The 23,392-nt window shown below is 36.0% G+C and overlaps 1 pseudogene; it reads right to left on the bottom strand.

Annotated features, from left to right (window-relative positions):
• Positions 1-20,445: 20,445 nt before the first annotated feature.
• LOC113257416 (60S ribosomal protein L34-like) lies at positions 20,446-20,797 on the bottom strand (annotated as a pseudogene).
• Between the last annotated feature and the right edge of the window lie 2,595 nt (positions 20,798-23,392).

The raw sequence follows: 23,392 nt of genomic DNA, 5'->3' as shown, positions 1-23,392 counted from the left end.
GCTTCCTGGGTAGAACTAGAGATCATAGCTACAGAACTAGCAGGAGAGGAAGACCACTAAAAATAGTCTTCCTAAAGTAGGAGAGTTTTGGTTCAAGGCCCAGATCTTGTTTAACTTACCCATGAATCCCAAGACTCCAGTTGCTAAAAGGAGAAGGAAACAGCAGATTCCAAGAATCACTACAGTGAGACACCAGGCAAACGGCATTGAAGACCCTGTCCAGAGAGAAAATGAGACACGGAGGAGGTCAGCAGAGAAAAGACTGAATTAAAGTGCAGGGTTTTGAGGGAGACTTCACCATAAATTCAAGACCCTCTCTCTCGAATGTCTTCAAACTGGGAATGATAAACTGAAAGGGACTTTGATCAGCTGGAAACAATAGTGAACTGAGAGTTATATGCCTGGGTTCTGCTCCCAGCTTTGTTCACATGTATCTCTTAGGGAACACACTGATTCTACCTTTATCGAAATAATCCCCTGATTTATCTCAATGGTTTAAGCGTTCAAAGTGGAATAGATATCTGGACTTGATTTCAAAAAAGTAAACATATTTCTAAAATATATCTGTAGAAATCACTTTTTTGACCCACAATCAGAAGGTATTTATTAGTTTGTAACATCAGATGATTTAAACATCCACAGTTCTCTCACTGGAGCCTCACTACTGTTCTCAACATTAGGAATAGCCACAGCTATTATACAGAAGAAATTATAATCACAAACATGTATCGAATAATGTTAATCAAGTGACATTGCTCGAAACATCATAGAATGAGTCAGAAGTGACATCAGGAGATCCACACTTGTTTCCAAACAAGATGAAAAGAAGAATTTCCGTACTTGACTCACTTATGAATGTATGACCACAACACTCAAACTACTTTAATCCTCTGGAATATACTAACAGTGGATATTTGGTTTTCAACACTCCTTTTTTATTGAGATTTTTAGATATAGCTTAAGCAACCTCATGAAACTGGGCAAGCTGACTTATTTGGGTCCATCGAGTCTGTTGTAAGTTACTGGAATCACAGGTCAAGCAACTGGGGACAGGTAAGCTAGATCTTCTACATGTACTTTACCTTTTTCTGTAGATGATAGAGTTTTTCTTGTCTGTGACTGATTGGAGTTTGAGGTATGTGTTTTCACTTCTGAATAAACTGGCTGATCTTTCATCTCTGAAGATTAAGACAGAGATGTGCTTACTGCTTCATATTCACATTATTTCTGAGAAAGCATGTAAGTTATTCATATGCGTGAATAGAGTTGGCAGAAGAGGGTTTTTCCCAAATAAAGGAGATCCGTGGAATTGTTTTCTGTGTAGTAGGTTAAGTCCATCAGGCAGATCTTTTAAATGACAAAATCTTGAACATAAGTTAGACATAATGAATCAAATGTTAAAATATAATGAAATTCTCCAGGAAAAAAATTAAAGATTTTATTTATTCACTTGAGAGAGAGAAAGAGAGAGAGAGAGAGAGGATGAGTGAAGAGGGGAAGTGAGAGCGAAAGCAGACTCTCCCCTGAGCCAGGATCTCAATGCTGGGCTGGATCCCAGAACCAAGTGATCATGACCTGAGCTGAAATCAGATGCTTAACTGACTGAGCCACCCAGGTACCCCTTTTAGAAAATAAATATTTAACAAGGAACAGAAAATAATATCAAGATTCAGTAAGGTCTGGGGGAAAAATACTCACTTTCTTTTTGCATTTTCTTCTTTGCTGGAGGATGTTTGATCACTGTGTATGTTGCATGTTTTTCATTCATCTTGGAGAAATTTTGAGATAGAATTCTAAAATACACAAAGTTTGACATTTGTTCTTTAAAGTAAGTTTTCACATTTTGCCCTTCCTGGGTTCTCTGTATACCACTGAAATTAGTATTTCATGCCATTTAATTGCTAATGTATGATTTTACCTTTTAGTTTTCTTCCAAGAGAGATTTTTGCCTCAGATTATTTTCTTTTATCAGTGATTAGCATATCTCTTTACATGATTAGGTAGTGTTCTTCACTTACCACATGTGGTATTAAATTAATTTTAAAAGTTGAACAATGTTACGATCTATGATATCTTTACACTACATTTAAAAATTGTCCCTATCCAGAAAGATACCAAAAAATTTCTATGAGTCATTTGTATTGTAAAAATACTGTTATAATACGTTATTCTAAAATTTCTCCCTCGTGATCTGTCCTGATGTATTTTTATTTTATTTTAGTGCTCCTATTACATGACTCAAAGACGGTTTGTTTCCCATAATCTCCTAAAGGATTATCGCCAAGTCTGCCAACATGATGTTAAAAATGAATGCCCTACAATTAGGACCAATTTGGTTTAGCTATCCTCCGATTGGGTAGGTTGTGCTATTTCCATAATATCGAAGGCATATGCTAAAAGCAACCAACTCTTCTTGCATATTTTTGAGGAGTTAAGTAATTTCTTTCAAGTATTTAAATATTATTTTATAGTCAAACAAATTTACATGAAATAGAATTCTGATTCCATAAGGATTTTTACAGTTTTTATGCTCACTTGTTTGGCAGTATACATTCACATTAAACACTTTTTACATATTTTTATATTTTCAGAGAATTACACTCTATGGTTATCTTTTATAGTGTAATAAGAAATATACAGGCCCTGTGTGTTCATAATGTTCACTTCTGATATTTAATAATTTCCCATGCGATAACTGCTCTTAAGGAATTATGATCGTGAGGTGCCTGGGTGGCTCAGTCTTTCAAATGACTGACTCGATTTCAGCGCAGGTCATGATCTCAGGGTCCTGAGATCAAGCCCCACTTTGGGCTTTGTGCTGAGTGTGGAGCCTGCCTTGCATTCCCTCTCTCCCTCTCCCACTGTCCTCCACCTCATTGCTAGCACTCTCTGTCTCTCTTCCTCTCTCTGTCAAAATAAATAAAATAAAATAATAAAATAAAATAAAATAAAATAAAATAAAAAAATTATGATCATTCAGAAAAACATTTATAATGACTTTAAAAATTGTTTGCCAAGTCTGGAATATATCAGAATGTAGAAGCTATAACACATAAATAAGCAAAGTCTTGATGTGCATGTGAAATAGAGAAACACATTATTATGTAGATAAGAAAAATTTATCATTCATTAAATAATTAGTTAATACTCATACCCTGCCTTCATTGATGTGACCGTTTGCTCTATTAACACATGTGGTTAATGCCAGGGATATATTGAAATATTTGCTAAGAAAACTATATTTATATTCAATGGTAAACCATGAAAAATTCACCTTTTAAAGTAATTTTAAAATCTGAATTGATTAGCTCGTCTGCCTGCAAGGCAAAATTGACTGCATTTTTTTAAATTTTTTTTAAAAGATTTTATTTATTTATTTGACAGAGAGAGAGAGAGACAGCCAGCAAGAGAGGGAACACAAGCAGGGGGAGTGGGAGAGGAAGAAGCAGGCTCCCAGTGGAGCAAGGAGCCCAATGCAGGGCTCGATCCCAGGACCCTGTGATCAGGCCCTGAGCAGAAGGCAGACGCTGAATGACTGAGCCACCCAGGCACATCTGCATTTTTTTCCTTTTAATCTCTATGCTTTGTGTTCTGTATACACAATCGAGCGGCACTAGTACCAGTGAGATGTGCTGAGAGCAAGAGCTGCAGATAGAGTTGGTGATACCTGTGTCCACGTAGTGCAGCTTCTGCTGGCTCTGGAATCTGATCCAAACAGAAGAGGGGAGCCCCAGCAGGTGGATGGAATAGACGTGGGAGCTGGGACCCAAGGTGATTCTTCTGGGCTCTATATGTTCTCTGCTCTTGTTACCCAAGATGCTTCAGTATTTGTCAGCTACATGTGAAACTGTGAGAAAGCAGTTCATATTTAAACTTCTGACTTCTCATTTGCATATTTTATATGGAAATAGGCATTTTTTTCTACAGAGAATATGAAAGGCAATATAATTTAAAGGGCCATGCCCATTTTGCACAGAATCCAAACACAGTATGTTAAAAAACTAAAAGACCACCATCACCACTAGACCATCACCACTAAATGCTAAGATTCTAAATATAATCCCTATAACAGACACTAACCTTTGGGGTTCTAAATAGAAACTGTCCTTAATGAGATACTTAAATCCCTCTTCTAAACTACTATAGTATCAGTTAAGTGAAAATCCATGAACACTAATAGTCTATCATTCCCCACATTTATCTGAAAGAGATTTTGAACAACAAATTCTTCAAGTCTTAAGGTTTATTAGATTGAGAACCACTCAATTCCTGGCTCCTTCAAAATACATCTAAATTCAATTGCTTTACCTTTTGAAACATTTTTTTTTCCATAACATGCTGTATTTTCTGTCTGCTTTTCAGCTCATTCCAGCAATAGTATACAGTATATTTAAACTAAATTCCAAGTCTTAATGATTTTTGGTGCCCTTCCCCTCTAGTCTGTAATTATAAAGAATAAAAATATGTTAGCTTCCTCCTTTGTAGTCTGAGGATGCATTGCCTGTGGTACCATAAGTAAACCGTCACAAATGCAGGTGACATATATGGATTCCAGCTCAGTGGAAGAAGATTGAAATAGCTTTATCTGTTTTCACATTCAATAATCACAGAAAAACACAGTAAAGGGATATATTTCAGTTGTGGATTCCACCCATATGGAAAAACTTTGGGAATGGCACTTTTGTAAATGTCCTCCATTGAGTTCTATTCTGGAGAAATGATGTAATGGGAAATCTGTTTTGATAGTAAAAGCAAGGGTTTACAGAAATGTTCAAACAGAATGAGTGCAGCAAAAGATGACTATAGGCATCCTGTGAAAGAGTAATCCTACTTTTGTTCTGGCTGTGTGTCCCTTTGGGTTTTCTATCAGCCATTTATCATTTTTGTCCTGCTCTCTCCAATGGCTAGAGACTACAGCACAACAGCCCTCGGGCAAGCTCACGATTCAACACCATTGTGACGGGAATATTAGATCCTGAAATCATTTGCTTAGGCCTTAGCTTCTCAAATTTGTTAAGTCCACCAAAAGTTTCCATTCTTCTTCATTACTACTTTCCTCCACTTAAGTCAGTTCTCTGTTCCACTTCTTGATCATTTCCTTTTCACTGGCATACATTTTTATAGCACTTCATCTTTTTAAACTCATGATAGACTGTAATAGTTATTTTCATCATACAACACATGTGCCCCATTATTTCTAAAATTTTCACCAATTCTTTAATCTTTCATAGTCAGCATATTCTCTTAGTCTTCACTATGATTACGCCTCACTTTACAAGTTATTTTCTCTAATTCTTTAATATTAATTCCCCCAGATTACTGAACACTTGACAAGAAGTCAGCACCCTGCTAAGCACTTTACAGGTGTGATTTCAATCCTGAAATAATCTGAAATTTCTAAAAATTAATCATATTTTTTATTATTAAGTAATAGTAAAACTAATAGGTATTGCTAAGTTTTTGTTGGCTTTTCCTTCTGTCTTAATATCAAGTATATATACATGTAGTTATACACAGAATCATCCAAAACTCATACTTCATTCAAAAACCTGTTATTTGCACTAAGGTTATATGCAACTGATGAAGCACTAAATTCTACCTCCGAAACTAATAATACAGTATCTATTAATTAAATAGAATTTAAACAATGAATTTAAAAATATGAAAAGTACAAAAACAAAAAAAAGAACCTATTCATGAAAGCCTTGAATAGCCATTAATTAACATCAAGAACCAAAAAACAAGCTTAAATAACTCAACATTTAAATTACGGAAGGGCACTTCAGTGGCTCAGTCACTTGACCATCTCACTTTTGATTTCAGGTCAGGTTTTGATCTCAGGGTCATGGATTCAAGCCCCACACTGGGCTCCATACAGGGTATGGAGCCTACTTAAAAAAATAAGTAAATAAAATTCGGAAAAGACGAGAGAACTAAGAAAATGTTAGTATTGGGAACACAGTATTTGTCATCTCTGAACCATACTTTCCTTAAAAATGATCAGTGATATTACATTTTTCAAAATAGTCTTTATGTTTTATTTCTCTGATTATAAAAATTAAGAATCAGTTTTATATTTTCTGGCTTCCCTTATACACTAAATACACTGCAAGTTTATTTTCCTTTCTGTCCCATGTAGTATTTGAATAGTAATTTGTTACAGCCACTAGCAGTAAATATTCTGCTCTTTGAAGAAAGAAATAATACTTTGTAAGTAGAGTTAAAACACAATTTTAACAAGACAATAACCACTCAATAAAACATTTATATATTAGGCAAACAGATCTTTGTTATAACATTTTTCAAAATTATTGATAGCTTTTATATCTTCTATTTTCTTCAAATGACTAATTGCACTGCGTGCTATATATTTTTGCACAAGAATGTTCCTTAAATGTAATTTAAAAAAATAACTTATTTTTTAATTTTAGATTTTACAGAAAAGTTGCCAGCATAGTATAGTTTCCTTATACTCCTCACCTAGTTTCCTTTAATGTAATCATGTTACTATAGTCAAAACCCAAACTGCTGAACATTGATACTTTGTTAATAAAGAATTTCCAGTTTGTATTAGAATTTTATCACTTCCTCAATTAGTATTCTTTTTTTAAAAGGCAGTATTTGAAATTTGAAATTTTTCTGTCTTTCTTTCTCCCATTTGTGGAAATTAAACAACACAGTGCTGAGCAACCAATGGAATGACAAATCAAAAGGGCAATAAATTAAAAAGGAACTGAGAAATATCTGATACAAACAAAAATAGAAATATAAAATACTGAAACTTATGCAATAGAACAAAAGCTGTTCCAAGTGAGTGGTTTATAGCCAGAAATCATACAACAAGGAAAAAAAAAGTTCTCAAATAAATAACCTAACTTTACACCTCAAGGAAACTAGAAAAAGAATAAAAAATAAGTCCTAAGTTGCCAGAAGGAAGAATAGTAAAGATTAGAGCAGAAATATATGATTAGAGAACAGGAAAACAATAGAAAATTAACAAAATTAAGTCTTGGTTCTTTGAAAAAATAGATAAAACTGAAAAACCTTTAGTTCAACTAACAGAGGAAAGATAGAAGAACGAAATTAAAAAAAAATTAAAAGTGAAAGTAGAGACATTGCCATTGATACCACAGATATGCAAAGGACATAAAGGGTTACTGTGAACAGGTATATATCAACAAATTGAATGACCAAGAAGAAATAGACACATTTTTAGAAACATACATCCTGCCAAGATTGAATTATGAACAAATAGCAATTTGAACAGACCAATAACATGTAAGGAAATTGAATCATTGATCAACGCCCCCCCCCCCCCCCAACAGAGAAAAGCCCAGGACCAGATGTTTCACTGGTGAATTTTATCAAACATTCAAAGAATTAATGCTAATCCTTCTCAAACTCTTTCAAAAAGTTGAAGAGGAAAGAATACTCTGAAACTAATTTTACAAGGCCAGCATTATTACCCTGTTACTAAAGCCATATAACGACCCACAAAAAAAGAAAACTATAGGTCAGTATCCCTCACAAATATAGATGAGAAAATTCTCAATAAAATAGTAGCAAAGCAAATTCAACAGCACCTAAAAGATTATACTCCATGATCAAATGTGAGTCATTTTCAGGATGCAAGGATGAGTCAACATACACAAGTCAAAAAATGCATTCCACCACATGAACAGAGTGAAAGATAAAAATCATCTGATCATTTTAATAGATGCAGAAAGAACATTTTATAAGATACAACATCCCTTTATAATAAAAAATCACAACATGCTGTGTATAGAAGGAACATACTGGAACATATAAATACCATATTTTACAAGTTCTTAGTCAATATCATCTCAAGGGTGAAAGTTTGAAAGGTTTTCCTCTAAGATCAGAAAGAAGACAAGAGTGCCCACTTTCAACACTCCTATTCAACAGAGGCAAGAAAAAGGATATAAAACATCAGAATTGGAAAAGAAGAAGTAATAATGTCTCTATTTGTTATCTACATGATCTTACATATGGAAAATCCTAACCAGTCCACAAAAACAAAAACAAAAACAAAAAAACAAAAAAAGCCAAAACACCTGTTAGATGTAATCAACAGTTAAGGAGAGGGTAATATGTAGAAAAGGGGGTCATTACACAAGTAATGAAACCACATCTGGTACAACATCTACAACTGGAGGTGCCGCGAGGTTAAACTTAGAATAATTCTTGCCATTCCCCAAGATCCATTCATTTTTTGCACAGGTCAAATAGGCAACTTGAATGAGGATGTAGTGGGAATCACCACCTCTGTATCCTTCAAGTCCTTGATGGTGGCATTAACCTTTGCAAGTCTTTGAGGGATGCAGCACTGCTTTTATTTTACTATTTCCTTAGGTAGAGGTGGTTTTGGTGGTTTCCACTTGGCCTTTCCCACCATAATATCTCTGATTCTACAGGTCAAGGAACCAACATGGTGATTCTGCTGGTGAGTAGATCTATTCCAATCATGAATTCTGAAGCTGGTGAAGTAATCACATGATGGGTTTGGGGACCTTCTTGGGTCACAGTGAGACAGAACTGAGCTAAAACTTTATTGGTCACATGACCACCTTGAGCTTATAGTCTGACTTGTGGACCATGCTGATGTTTGGGTTCTCCCAGAATTTAGTGTCAGTTTGGAGCCAGTGTACAATATTCCCCCCAAAGTATGATTATTTCCTTTCCCTTAACGCACAGTTTCCCCAGTAAAAGGTGGTGTTCCAGGGTAATTCTTCCAGGGGGCCTGGTCTCCTCTTCGTTCAGGCAGTCTGGGTATGTAAACTGGCTCAAGCCTGGGAATTCACTGAGGGGTTGTAACACTCCATAATTTTGTATTCAGGTTAGACATTTGTTCACTTGACCTAGATAGAACTTTTCTATTTGTACAGATCAAGTAAGAATTTATTAGGCTTCCTACCTATTTCACTTCTAGGTACACCAGCCAATGCCATAGGTCTGCACAAGTCAGACTATTCTGACTGCTAATTTGACTCTGTTCTCTATTATGGGAACTGTGCCCAGTTTGTATTTGGCCATTGATGGCCACCACTTGTCCCCTGCACCCTGGGATCAAATTACTTTTGTTGCATCTAGGTTTCCCAATTCAATGACTATAGTGCCCACTGTAAGTTCTTGCCTACAAAGAGCATTCACAGAGCTCTTCACGGATGCTGACGCTCCCTTCATACAGTTTTTTTCTCCCAGTAGTGGTGAAGGCTATGGCTATTCTATCCCATTTTTTGGAGTATGTTGTCAATGACAAATCCACCCTAACATTTCAATTTCCCTAAGTCTTCGAATCCCTGCCTCTGTGTTAAGCCAAGGCAGGTGGTGCATGTCTAATCTGCTCACTATGGGCCACAGTTTGGTTCATGTTTCAGTCAACCAACCAAAACCCCAAAAAACAAATTGTTACAGTTCTTGCTATCTCCCTAGTCTGCAACATTAAATGCAGAATAGGTGCTTTGTGAGACCAAGTCATTATATAGTTGGTGCCCAACTCACAATGGTCAACTTCTGCTTTTCCTACTTTATAATGGTGCAAAAGAAAAGTTTTTTCTACTTTACAATGGTGCACAGTCACTGCATGTGAATACACATTCAGTAGGAACTGTAGTTCAAGTTGTGAACTTTGATCTTTCTCTGGGCTAATGGTTTGTGATAGGATTGTCTCTCATGGTGCTAGGCAGTGGTAGTAAGTTGTAGCTCCCAGTGAGCCACACAGTCACAAGAGTAAACAACCAATACACTTACAACCCTCTGAACCCATAAAGCCATTATTTTTCACATTCAGTACAGGATCAGTACATTACACTAGATATTCAATACTAACACGCGCACACACACACACACACACACACACACACACACAAGCTTTGTGTTAGATGACTTTGCCCAAGTGTAGGCTAATGGAAGTGTTCTGAGCATGTTTTAATTAAGCTAGGCTAAGCTATGATGTTTGGGAGATTAGGTATATTATTATTATTTTTTAGGGATTTTCTTTATTTGAGGAAGAGAGAGGGAGAGAGAGAGCAATAGCACAAGCAGGGTGGAGGGTCAGAGGGAGAAGCAGACTCCCCACTGAACAGGGAGCCCAAAGTGGGACAGGATCCCAGCACCCTGAGATCATGACCTGAGCCAAACACATACGCTTAACCTACTGAGCCACCCAGGTGGCCCATTAAATGAATTAAATGCATGAGATAATTTTAATTTACAATGGGTTTATCAGGATGTAACACCGTCGTAAATTGAGGACGATCTGTATTCAGTCCCATCCAACATTATGTTCCTCCACCATTATCCTATACCCTTAATATCCATTCTCAGGTATGTTTTCTGGATTTCTGTGTATATAAATTTGTATGTATAGGAATTACAAACTCAAGTATTCTTTCAGAGTGTAGACCTTGTCATAATGACACCTAAATTGAGGGCCCTCTGGGACTTGAGTCTAGTTATAGGTACAGAAGCAAAGGGGGGGTTAGGGATGTGTCCTGAGGAGAACGGTTTTGTCTTGCATGGTTACTGCTTCAGGGGAGGCCATTACACTTTATCAGGCAGCGGAAGGTTGATCCTGTCAGACAGGGAAGGACAAGCTGCTATCGGTGAAAGTGGAGAAGCTGCTCCTAGTGGGAGTAGAGAAGACACTTCTCCCAGAGAGGGGACATTTCATCAGAATTTAAGTGTTCAAAGTCAGCAGCTTTATCAGGGTCTTCCTGTATGTTTTCATTCCAACTCACAGGTTCTCATTGTCTTCCAATCAATGCCCTCTCTTTAACACTAAACACACTGCGAGGTTCACAGTTCAGTTTGCTTTGTGTCCATGAGATTCTGCGTTTGATTTTCAGTCGTCTCAGTCCTGTGGCTATAGGCTATTAGGGCCTCCTTCTGGGCAGAGAGAGAAGCTTTCAGGTTATTTATGTGGTGCTTGAGTGGCTGCTCCATTAGACGTTTCCACCAATAGTGCACAAAGATTCTGATTTCTCTACATCTTTGCCAATGCTTATTATTCACTGTTTTGTTTTGTTTTTTAATTTTTTTAAATAATAGCCAACCTAATGGGAATAAGGACTGTAGCTTTATTTTTTAAATAATGTCTTTTTCTCTCTCTTTTTTTTTTAAATCAGTTTACCAAGTCATAGAATGAGTTGGGAAACATTTTCTTATTTTAAAAGTTTCTGGAGGAATTCATGTAGAATTGATAATATTTCTTCCATTGTGTGTATACAAGATTTTAAGTAGAATATCAAATAAAATATAATAAAAAATAAATTAAATAATTAATTTAAAAAGATTTAATAGACATAGGGAATATTCAGGTTACCTATAACTCTTGAGTGACTTTTGGTGGTTTGTGACTTTTAAAGATTTTCCACTTCAGGTAAGTGGTCAAATTTATTGGTATAAAATTGTTTGTAATAGTCTCTTATTTTCCTTTTAATATATGTAGAATCTTTAATGAGGTCATTGCATTCTTAAGTTTGATAATTTATGTCTTCTCTCTTTTTTTCATGATCAATGTAGCTAAATGTTCATCAATTTTACTGATGTTTTCAAAGACCCATTTGCCAACATGTCTTTTAAGTCTACTGTGATAGCTAAAGCTAGTTAATATTTTCCTCCCAAATAAATCCTCCACCTTACAACCATTTTGTTTTAATCTTACAAAATAGGTTCAAAGAGAGCTTTCCATTCTATATAATAAATTTTTGAATATAATGAACAGAAACTGCCATTAATGTGGATGTTCTTTCCACATATGAACACCTGTTCTATCCTTCAGGATGGACATCTGCAAAGGCTCTTCTTGATGGCTGTGGATAGTGTTTTGGCACTGGACAGAGTATGGGGAATTTCAACTAGGTATGCTTTGGTCTGCTTATTAAATGAGACCTGATGCTACTTCCACCAGAGCTGAAGCTATGCAGAACTCTGGTCAGGCAATATAGCTTGGGCAGGAATTTCTTCTGGTCCTTGGAAAAAAGGGCCTGCTGCACTTGGCCTGGTACAAATTTGTCCAAGAAGGGTAATACTAGTCGAATGCAGGATTGTGGGACCTGGTATAAGCAGGTTAGGCAGGCAGTGTCAGAGCTGTGCTGTTTACCATAGGTGGTATTGTGCTTATGCTGAGAGGTGGGGGAGGCAAATGACGCCAGTCATTGTGTGGTTAAATCATGGTTTCTACTAACTTATCATTCTTTTCACTCAATGTCATTACAGTTTTTACTTTTCTTTGACACAGGCTAGGCATCAAGAATGTAAAAAAAGTGATATCTTAGTGAAAGTTTACAGGATAAATAAAAGTTGAAGTGGAAAAGAGGCATAGAAAACATCTTAAGAAACAATAAAAATACATTACATTGATTACATAAGTGTGTGGGTGTTTTAAAGACAGAAAGGTCCTGCGGGGCGGGGGGGGGGGGGCGCCTGGGTGGCTCAGTTGGTAAGCATCTGCCTTCAGCTCCTGTGATGATCCCAGTGTCCTGGGATGGAGCCCTGTATCTGCCTCCCTGCTCAGCAGGAGGCCTGCTTCTCCCTCTCCCTCTGCCTGCAGCTCTCCCCTGCATGTCCTCTCTCTCTCACCTATCGCTGGCAAATAAATAAATAAAATCTTTAAAAAAAAAAAAAAAGAAAGGTCTTCTGGGATAATGTCTTTATAATTAGCTAATTAATAATAGCCTCATTCCTCAAAATAGTTTGAAAATTTAAAGTAAATCTTAAAAAATAGTCATATACCCATTCTTGACAATAATATTTTATATTTTTATGTGTTGTAAATACTGTTCTTAATATGCATTTCATTTATTTATTTTTATTATGTTATGTTAGTTACCATATAGTACTTCATTAGTTTTTGTTGCTTAAATTGTTCCAGGTATAGCCATTGGATATTCTTTCACCTGCCTGTCAATCCCTTTGGCATACCCTCATTATTTTAAGCACTCCCCTGTTTTCTAGCAGTACACGTGCTCATCTTGTGTATTTCCTACCCACTTCTCCAAGGAGCCCAGGTTCCCTTTACTGGATAATGGAATTATAATAAAAGTGTGGCCATCTTTGCAAAAAGAAAGAAAAAATATGGTCAATACAATTTTGAGAAAGGACAAAGTAGAACTCATATTACCTTGTTTGAAGATGTGTATAAAGACACAGTAATCAAGATATTGGTGAAAGAAGATAGATACTCAGATCAATGGAATAGGATAGAGAGTTTGGAAATAGATTCATACATAAATGGTCAACTGATTTTTGATGAATGTGCCTTGATATTTCAATAGAAGAACGGTGTTTTTTGAAAAAAAAACCAGTGATGCTGGAATAATTAGAAATTTATATGCAAAAACTTCAAAAAAAGGAATTCAACCCATACTTCGTGCCATATACAAAAATAACTTGAAAGGGAATCTAGAATTCAATGTAATGGAGATTAAGGAGCACAGCTGTGGTGACCACTGGGTATGTATGGAAGTGATGAACCACTAAATTCTACATCTGAAACTAAAAAATGTCAAATAAAATAAATTAATTGAAACTGGTTTGTCTAAAAAAAATGTGTAATCCCTTTTTCAGAGTATATGTTTTTAATTGAGGAGAAAAATTGTATTTCACATTTATAATGCTAGGAACAAAGTGAAAGTTACTATGTATTTGTCAGAAACAATTAATCCAACTTTTCCTGCTTTAATAAAAAAGAATGTAAGATGGAAGACAATATTTACAAAACACATATCTGATAAAATATCAGTATCTGACATATAAAGAACTTTCTTTACTCAATAATAAGGAAATAACCAAATAAAAATAGGCAAACATTTGAATCAATACTTTACCATAAAAGATATATCATTGACCAAAAAAAAAAAAAAAAAAACACATGAAAATACTGGTAGAATTATTTATTCATTAGAAAAATACAATTCAGTCTGCCTTCGGCTCAGGGCGTGATCCCGGCATTATGGGATCGAGCCCCACATCAGGCTCTTCTGCTGTGAGCCTGCTTCTTCCTCTCCCACTCCCCTGCTTGTGTTCCCTCTCTCGCTGGCTATCTCTATCTCTGTCAAATAAATAAATAAAATCTTAAAAAAAAATACAATTCAAAACCACATTTAATTATATAACACTCTCATGAAAATGATTTTAAAAACTGACAGTATTAAAGGTTGGAGGGCTGAAAACAACGGAATTTCCGTACACTGCTGATGGGAATGCAAAATGCTATAGGCACCCAGCAGAAGCAGCTTGTAGTTTATCAATAGATAAGGAAATTAAGACCCAGAAGTTTGAACTTGCCAGAGAACATATAATTAGCTAAAACTTAGATCTAATTCAAGATACTATTTGATGAAGTCGTAGAATATAAGTGAGGTTCAGTGGGGTGGAGTCCGGAGCTGACGACCAAGAAAGAATTCTTGAGGCGTCTTTGGTGCATAATTGGTGGTTTATTAAAGCACGGGGACAGGACCCGTGGGCAGAAAAAGCTGCTGCCCCGGGTTGTGAGAGGTGGCTGATTACATACCATGGGGTTGGGGCAGGTGAGGAGAAAGGGCTGATTATATACCATGGGGTTGGGGGAGGTGAGGGGAAAGGGAGGCTGAGAAAGCACTTTCATATGTCAAAGAAGACTAGCAGGACATGGAGGCCCCACCACCGTCAAGCCAAGGCTGTTTACACTATCACTGTGTCCTTATCAATGAGCTGCAGGTCCTTTCCTTAGTTTTAGGGCAGCCAGGAGTGCCGAGGAGTGTTGCATACATGGGGAAGGGGGGTTGCAGTGTGTCAGCTTCTGTTTTGTCTTCAGCCAGCCTTCTATTCCCTCATCACTATTCGCCTTCCAGTATACCACGCTGTCTTTCCTTTAAGAACTAAGGATTCAAATACAATTGTACACACAATTTATTAAGAATAATACTTTTAATTACTGTTGGCAGTAGATTCCAGACAAAATGTGCATGATAGTGATTGAAGTTTGCAGGATTACTTCCTAAATGTGTGTGAGTTGCAGAAAGAGAAGTTTGCTTTTTAATCCTCCTCAGAAGAACTGATATTTTTACTCCACCAAACTGTGCTCATAACATGTCAGTTCCATGGGAAAGAGGGTCCAATGTATCTACCTTATTCTGGTGCCCCCAATACTCCAAACTCGTATGAGTCAGAAGCTGGAATATGGGTACAGCCCATATAAGGGCAAAGATATTCTGAAATAAGAGAGGAAGACTCTAGGACTTTCAAGAGTCTGGGTCTTTATAAGAAAAAATATTGTACTTGTCTTCTGTTATTGTTCCTATTATCAGGTGGCCACAGAAGCAATTTTCTTCTCACAAATAGGGTGCATGAATCTGGAACAGTCAGAAGCAGCCAACTGCGTTGCTGTCATGCTTGCACAGTTTCCATCCTTTGACTCTTTCCAATCCCTTGACACGAAATGGGAGCATATAAATGATGTAAGATATACATTCATGAATGCAGACATAATAGAAAATATTGGTCCAAAGTTAAGGTGATATGTCTTTTCTTTCATTATAGAAACTCTACCTTTGTGCCCCTAGGCTGTCCCAGAGAGTGACTTATAAAGAAGACAGCATGAAGTTGGAAAGCCTCTCTCTCCACAGACTCATTTTCTGAGGTTAAGTCCTTTGGAGGACTCCTTTGGAGGAGTGTGTGTGTGTGGGTGTGTGTGGGTGTGTACATACATGTGTATATATGCATGTTTTTCTTCTATACTTTCAGGAATGTAAATCCCTATCTGTGATTATAGAATGTACTAAAAATTATCTATTTTAGAGACTTACATTGAGAGGAAGGGTGGTGAGTTATCTTCCCATGTCCAGGAACTGCTGATTCCTTCACAGGACAGTCCAATCCAGCTGTAATAGGTCAACTGACTTTGAAGGAAGCTCTGTAATAAAAAGAACATACTCTATGAGCAAAAATTTTTTTTTATGATTCTGAAATAAAGTAATAATCTGGTTAGCATTATTTTAATATTGTGAATATCAAAATAAACTTCATCCTGATTCTATTTAATTACAAAACAACAGAATCCCAAAATCTCAATTATTGATATTTTATTAAATACAGAGGCATGAAACAGAAAGTGAGGCTCTCTTGGTGTAACTGTGTTTATTTCTTTTTTTATTTTATTTTTTAAAAGATTTTATTTATGTATTTATTTATTATCTATTTATTTATTTAGAGAGCACAAGTTGGGAGAGAGACAGTGGGAAAGGGAGGAAGAGGATTTCAAGCAGACTGGGTGCTGAGTATGGAGTCTGATGGGGGTCTCAGACTCAAGGCCCTGAGATCATGACCTAAGCCAATATTGAGAGTCAGATGCTTACCCAATTGAGCAACCCAGGTGTCCCTTATTTCTATTTATTAATTTCCTTTCAGAACTTATTCCTGTAGCTCAAAGATGAGTTTTGAGCAAAGTCTGAGTTGTACCTTGGGGTGCAGGTGTGATAGCTAAGATATTTGTGTCAATGTTGTTTTATAAGTTTCTCCCACAACCACTGTGCTTATTTCTCGCAAAATGGGCATCTCGAGAAGAGTCCTTACCCCATCACATGAGGTGTTGGTTTAGCCGGCTGCACTTAGTATAAAATAACCGATAGTCATCTTGTACCTCAATTTTTACAGAGCATCTCTACAAATACTATTTTACTTGATCTTCTTAAATATGTTGGGAAGAAAATACAGTCTGTGTTTTTGTGGGGGTGATTATGATAGTTCATTTGTTCATTTATTTGAGTACAGTTGGCACACAATGATCAATTTCAGGTGTGCAGTAAGTACAGTGGTTGTACTTTATGTGTTATGCTCTGCTCAGCACAGGCGTAGCTACCATGGCAGCCAGTTTTATTAGCTGCTCTCTGTCTTTTCCAAGTGGGGAGACTGATGCTCTAGTTCATTCAGTCACACAAAATAACATGAAAGGGAGTTAAATCGGTGGTTTCTGTCTGCACTTTCTATTTTTCTCCATTCTGCTTCAATTTTCACCCTTATTTTTTATTTTTGTTTGTTGTTTCCTACTCATTTGAGAAGATGATAAAAGCTTAGTCACTCTACTCAGAAATGTGAGCATCTAAACAAAAGCTGTGGCACTGGACTTCAGGGTTTCCCCATATGGCTTTATTTGTCTATGAAGATAACATGAAGGAAAGATTAGGGCTTCTAGACCCTGAAAATCATACGTGGATCCTCTATATAACCATGGACCCCAAGTTAAGATTTCTTATGTCAAAAGATGCATCACCTGTGGGTAAGTCAATAGAGGATTACTGAAAACATCTTTTACAATGTTCTTCTGTAGTTTCTGTAAGTCTATAGAAAGGCTGAGGGTAAACAAACTTGGTTAAGGTAGAGACACTCATAGGAAGAGCCAAAGTTCCACAGGCTAACCCTTCTCAGCTCTTTTCCTGAGCTTCTATAATAGTTCTGGGTGGTATGAGTACAGTTACATAATATACAAAGTAGAGTTCTCATCTAAGAAGATCATGAGGTACTTTCTCACCTCAATGTGATTATTAATTTATGCTGAACAGATTTCACATTCACTCCATTATTTGGCTTCTCTCAATATATTATATTTTTATATAAATTCTTTACCTTGTCTGGAAACAAATTAGCATTGTAAAAATTCATTGTTTTAACAAAAAATGAAATTTTCTTTTTTCTTTAATCTGAGATATAAAGGACATATAAGGTTAGAGTTTCAGGTGTACAACATAATGATTCACTCTTTGAATGCATTGAGAAATGATCACAATAAATCTAGTCAACCTCCTTCCCACACATGCAATTTTGTATTGGAGTAAAAGGAGGTTAATTCAGACTCTACAAATGTTTTCTTTCTGGATTCAAAGTTTGCTGGGGTTTTTGATAGTTTTCATGGTCATATCTTTTTATAGCTATTTCAGAGCTGTTAAAAGTCAAGTATGTGGATAGTTGGACTAGTACAGAAAACCGAGAGATTCTTACTATTAATATATCTTTGGGAGGATATTAAAAGATTACCCTGAACCTAGAATGTTAATATATTATTTTTATAGAAATGATGGTGAATTATTTCTATATTCAAAGCAAGACATAATGATAAGGATTATAAAACATTTAGTTCAGTTCTTCAGAAGCTAGCATGCATTGAAATGTTAAAGGAGTTGGAATGAACTGATCTTCAGTTCAACTTCATATAGAGATTTTTCTTTTACCTCAAGCTCAGTGATGATGCTATATTTCTTAATTTGTTAGTCATGGAATGATTTCTCTCAAAGAGGCTGAAACTATATTTCTATGATTTCCTGATAGGAGACGTAGGGTATCTGTGACAAAGCAATATGTTTAAAAGATAAATATTTTCTAATTGCTTCATGCTTGATTTTACATTTGTTATACTATGGACATTCAAATAGTGGATGAATTAGACAAGTCAAATGAAACCCTAATCTCGTTTCAGTTGGTGTGTCTGACTTTAACATGACCACTGTCTGGATCTGAGTCAGCCTCTGATGCACTCAAATATTACTGACCATTTAAGACTTAGCCAACAACTACCGGCTAGACACAGTGTGAGGTAGAACAGAAAACAGAAAATGTACATCACCAGTTCCTTTTCATCTTCTATCTTGAGAAGGTTGGAGCCCATTGTCTTGCACAATTTCCTACTGTCTTCAAAGTTCTTCAATTCACTTGAAAAATGATAGCATTTATCTTCACAACATGACCATTGAGCTTTACATGTGTTGTTCTTGTTTCCTTGAAAACAAAAGATATGCCCCAGAGACCACTAAGTGTTCTCCCTGACAGATATCTCTGGGCTGAGAGATCCTAGTCATGTCAAGAACTTTTATTTTGAGAGACTAATGGGCTTCATTTCTGCTTTCTGAAAAGAGCTGTGGCCTGGGAAGAGGGCCACATTACTTATATATATCCAAAAATCTCTAGGAAAAACTTCTAACAAGATTGGTATTTTCCCCTCACAAGCACTAGTGAAAGGACTTCATAGTGGAAAGTGACTTCTCTGTTTTCCTCAGATGAGGAAAATCTGTAGGTACAGAGCTGATCTTAACTTAGTACCTGACTATGTACCAGTATTAAAGGGCATAATAATGATTAGAAAATATGATAAAGGAAATCTACAGAGATTTTTTTGTAGAAAAATACTATTTTGAGAAATGGTGATATAAATATATATAGAATCATTCTTCCAGAAAAATCTAAGCTCCGGGAAAGACTGATTTTTTTTTCAATTATAAAGAATGAAAATGGGACTCTATAAGAAGTCTTTAAGAAAGTCCAATTTGAGGAGAGTAGCAGGAGATTGGGGGAAACGGTAGAAACCTGTAGGTCTCAGTCTTCAAACCACATCTCCATACCTGTGTTAAGTGGAAGCTCTTTGCAAGTCATGTTTTCAAATGTGGATCTGTCTTCTTGTGTTATGTTGTCCAATGAAAGATTCTGTACTTGGATTGTCTTCTGACCCTGGAAAACTTTAGTCTACATTGTTAGCTCGAGGGAAACAACATGGGACTGAATAAAAGGCACGATTTTAATTTTAATATGTTAGTTCATGTTCAGGTAAGGACTGCTTTTAGTCCTGTGCTTTTTAAGCAACTCTTCTCTGTATATGATTTACACGCTTACACCTTATTTGTGGAAAACACATACATTAATGACAAAATATCTTACTAGAACTTGATAATAGAACAATCCGAAATGTAAAGCTTCTGGCTTTAAGGAACTCATTGTAATGGGGAGAGCATGAAATTAGAGGACTATATGGTGGGTGATAGAGAAAAGGTAATGGAGAGCTGCTCTTAGTACACAGAAGAGGGTTGACTGACGGAATGTAGGTTCTAGAATAGTGTGACAGGTCAGCAAGACTTCACATATTAGTGTTGATCTTAAAGTTGCTGTTTGTCTATGGATGAGAGATAGGAAAGTGAAAAGGATGGAAAATAAAATTCTAGATTTGTGGACTCAATTTTCTAAAATCAAGAAATGGAGACGACATGATGTATTTACTTGGTTCAAATTCAGTACCTCCAGAAGATCCACTGTGTATAAGGGATTTTAGGGGAACAAGGCTTTGAAGGAAAACAAAAATTACATTGTAAAAAAAGATAAACCCTTATATGCTGTTATTAACTTAAGACCTGTTGTGTACACATTATCAATTTCTACATCAATACATTTGTGAAATGTCAGTAATGTTCAATATTCTGCTAGTTATTCTAATGGCCTTAATCATCATAAAGACTGTGTCACTACCTCGTTCATTGAGAATCATTGATATGAGGTCTTTCAGCTTTTGAAATCTACTTAACAATCAAGTCAAATGATCAGATTTTAATTCTTTCCCAAGACTTTTGGTTTTTTATTGCTCAAAAAAGCTGCTGCTGCTGCTGCTTCTTCTTCTTTTTTTTTTTTTTACTTAGCTTTCTGGCTCTGTGCTTGTGCCTTCAACACTTTCACAATGATTTTCTGCTCCTCAATAAGGAAAGCATGCTTGATCCTGTCAGGAACACACCTAGCACACATGGAACCACCATAGGCCGTAACGACGTGTTTTTTCGTTTTAGACAACCTCATAAGGACTTTAGGTCTCACAGCACCAACTGCTCAAAGTCAGCCTGGGCACACGCCCATGCAGATTTTGGAGCTTTTCCAACCTTCTTAATATAAGGTAAACAATACTATTACCAGGGGTTCGGGACAGCCTTGTTTTGTTAGAGGCTGTATTGTAGGGCAGCCTAAGATGGTATGTCAAATGCTAGACCATTCTGAATGCCTGTGGATGCTGTCCCTGGAAGAGTGATTAGATTTTAAAACATCACTTGATTGCCAAGCAAAGGATGAATACAAGTTCAAAGATGTGGGAATCATGAAAAATAATTTAGAGGCACAATTTCCTTTCTGAATTTTTTCTATGCTGCAGTCCTTCAACTGTAACATTAACAGCTCCATACCTGGCTGTTAGCAATCATTTCAAACTCAAAGTTCTTATACAGTTCAATGTCTTTTGCAAAACAGTATGAACTTTTCTATTGCTTTTCATCTAAGCTACTACTATAGATTTGTGCACTCAATTTGGATTTAAAATTTGGACCCCAGAATTTGGATTTAATATTTGGTTTATTCATCTCCTTTATGTCTCTCAACTAATCATCCATAAAATGAATCTGCATATTTATTCTTCCATAAATATTTGCACTTCTTCCCATTTATTCATTTATAATTCTTCTTTAGCTAAATCAGAGTCTTACTCTTTGTATGAGAAATGTTTTCTGAACAGTTCATTTCTGAATTTATCAGAGGAATATCCTTACTATTCTCCTGTGGAAAGTCTGTGTTAAAAACTTCTCTAAATGGCTAGATCTTTTAGTTTTCATTGTTTTTGTGTTTGATTATAAAATGATAAAGCAGTATTTGTTTACTATGTGACACAAATTGTTCTTAATACTTTAATGCATGAATTCTTTAATATTTGTGACAACATAGAATGTTGGTCCTGGATATATGATAAAATCTCTTTGTTAATTTATTAATTTTTTATTGAAATATAGTTGACACAACTTTACGTTAGTTTCGGGTGTACACCATAGTGATTTGACAACTCTATTCATTATGCATTATGCTAGGCTCACCACACATGTAGCTACCATTTGTCACCATGCAACGCTATTATGATACCATTGACAATATTCCCTATGTTGTACCTTTCATTACCATGACTTATTCATTCCATAACTGGAAGTACCTCCTCCTACCCTTCACCCATTTTGTTCATGCCCTTACCATCTTCCCCTCTGTCAACTATCAGTTCTCTTTATTTATGGGCCTATTTGTTTATGTGTACCTCTTTAAATAATTCCACAAATAAGTGAAATCATTTGCTATTTGTCTTCTTCCACTTAGCATAATACCCTCTAGGTCCATCTGTACACCACTTTGTTTTCTTTTTTTTTTTTTTTAAAGATTTTATTTATTTATTCGACAGAGATAGAGACAGCCAGCGAGAGAGGGAACACAAGCAGGGGCAGTGGGAGAGGAAGAAGCAGGCTCATAGCGGAGGAGCCTAATGTGGGGCTCGATCCCACAACACCGGGATCACGCCCTGAGCCGAAGGCAGACGCTTAACCGCTCTGCCACCCAGGCGCCCCCACCACTTTGTTTTCTGTATTTATGAGTATTTGTTTGTCTCTATTTTTCTTTGTTTGTTCATTTGTTTTGTTTCTTAAACTCTACATATGAGTGAAATCATATGGAATATGACTGTACTTCTCTGACTTATTTCATTTAGCATTGTACCCTCTAGGTCTGTCTATGTTGTTGGAAATGGCAAGACCTCATTTTTTTTAATAGCTGAGTATCTATTATTCCATTGTATGTATACCACATCTTTATTCATTCATCTACAAATGGCTACTTGAGATAACTGCATTTTCTTCCTTTTTTAATTTTTTTATCTCAATTCCAGTATAGTTAATGTATGGTATTATTTTCATTTCAGGTGTACAATATAGTGATTCAGCAATTCCATGTATTGCTCACTGCTCCTCCAGATAAGTGCACTCCTGAATCCCCATCACCTATTTCACCCATACCCCCACCTCTCTCCACTCTGGGAACCACCAGTTTGTTCTCTGTACTTAAGAGTCTGTTTCTTGCTTTATCTTTCTCACTCTTTTCTTTTTTCTTTGATGATTTATTTTGTTTCTTAAGTTCCATAAATGAGTGAATCATATGGCATTTGTCTTTCTCTGACTGACTTATTTTGCTTAGCATAATACTCTCTAGCTCCATCCATGTGGTTGCAAATGACAAGAGTTCATATTTTTTTTATGGGTGAATAATATTCTCTTGCATATATATGCCACATCTTCTTTATCCATTCATCAGTCAATGGACACTTGGCCTGTTTCCATTTCTTGGTTATTATAAATAATGCTGCTATAAACATAAGGGTGCATGTTTTCATTTAAATTAGTGTTTTTGTATTTTTTTGTAAACCCCAGTCATTTATATACCATGTGACAATTTTTGCTATATATGTACTCAATCCATATGATTATATAAGCAGTATTTTGTGTTAACTATTTCTCAACTTATATAAACTTACTTTAAAAGAAAATGTATATCATCACCACAAGTGGAGCCGTGTATTTTTTGCCACAATAAGTTATAAGTAACCTGTAACTACTAAAAAATAAATTACATCCTTGATCTTCAAATCTCTTCAAGTTAAGGATGAATGCACTACATTTTTAAAAGGATTATACTATGACCTATTTATTAAATTCCATCTGTAAAAAGGAATTAAATAAAAACAAATCTTTGCATAAAACTCATCTTTCACAGGCTGAGGAGAGAGAGG

Source organism: Ursus arctos, unplaced genomic scaffold (assembly GCF_023065955.2).
Source record: "Ursus arctos isolate Adak ecotype North America unplaced genomic scaffold, UrsArc2.0 scaffold_26, whole genome shotgun sequence".
NCBI classification, from domain to species: Eukaryota; Metazoa; Chordata; class Mammalia; order Carnivora; family Ursidae; genus Ursus; species Ursus arctos.
This window is presented reverse-complemented; position numbering and strand designations above follow the sequence as displayed.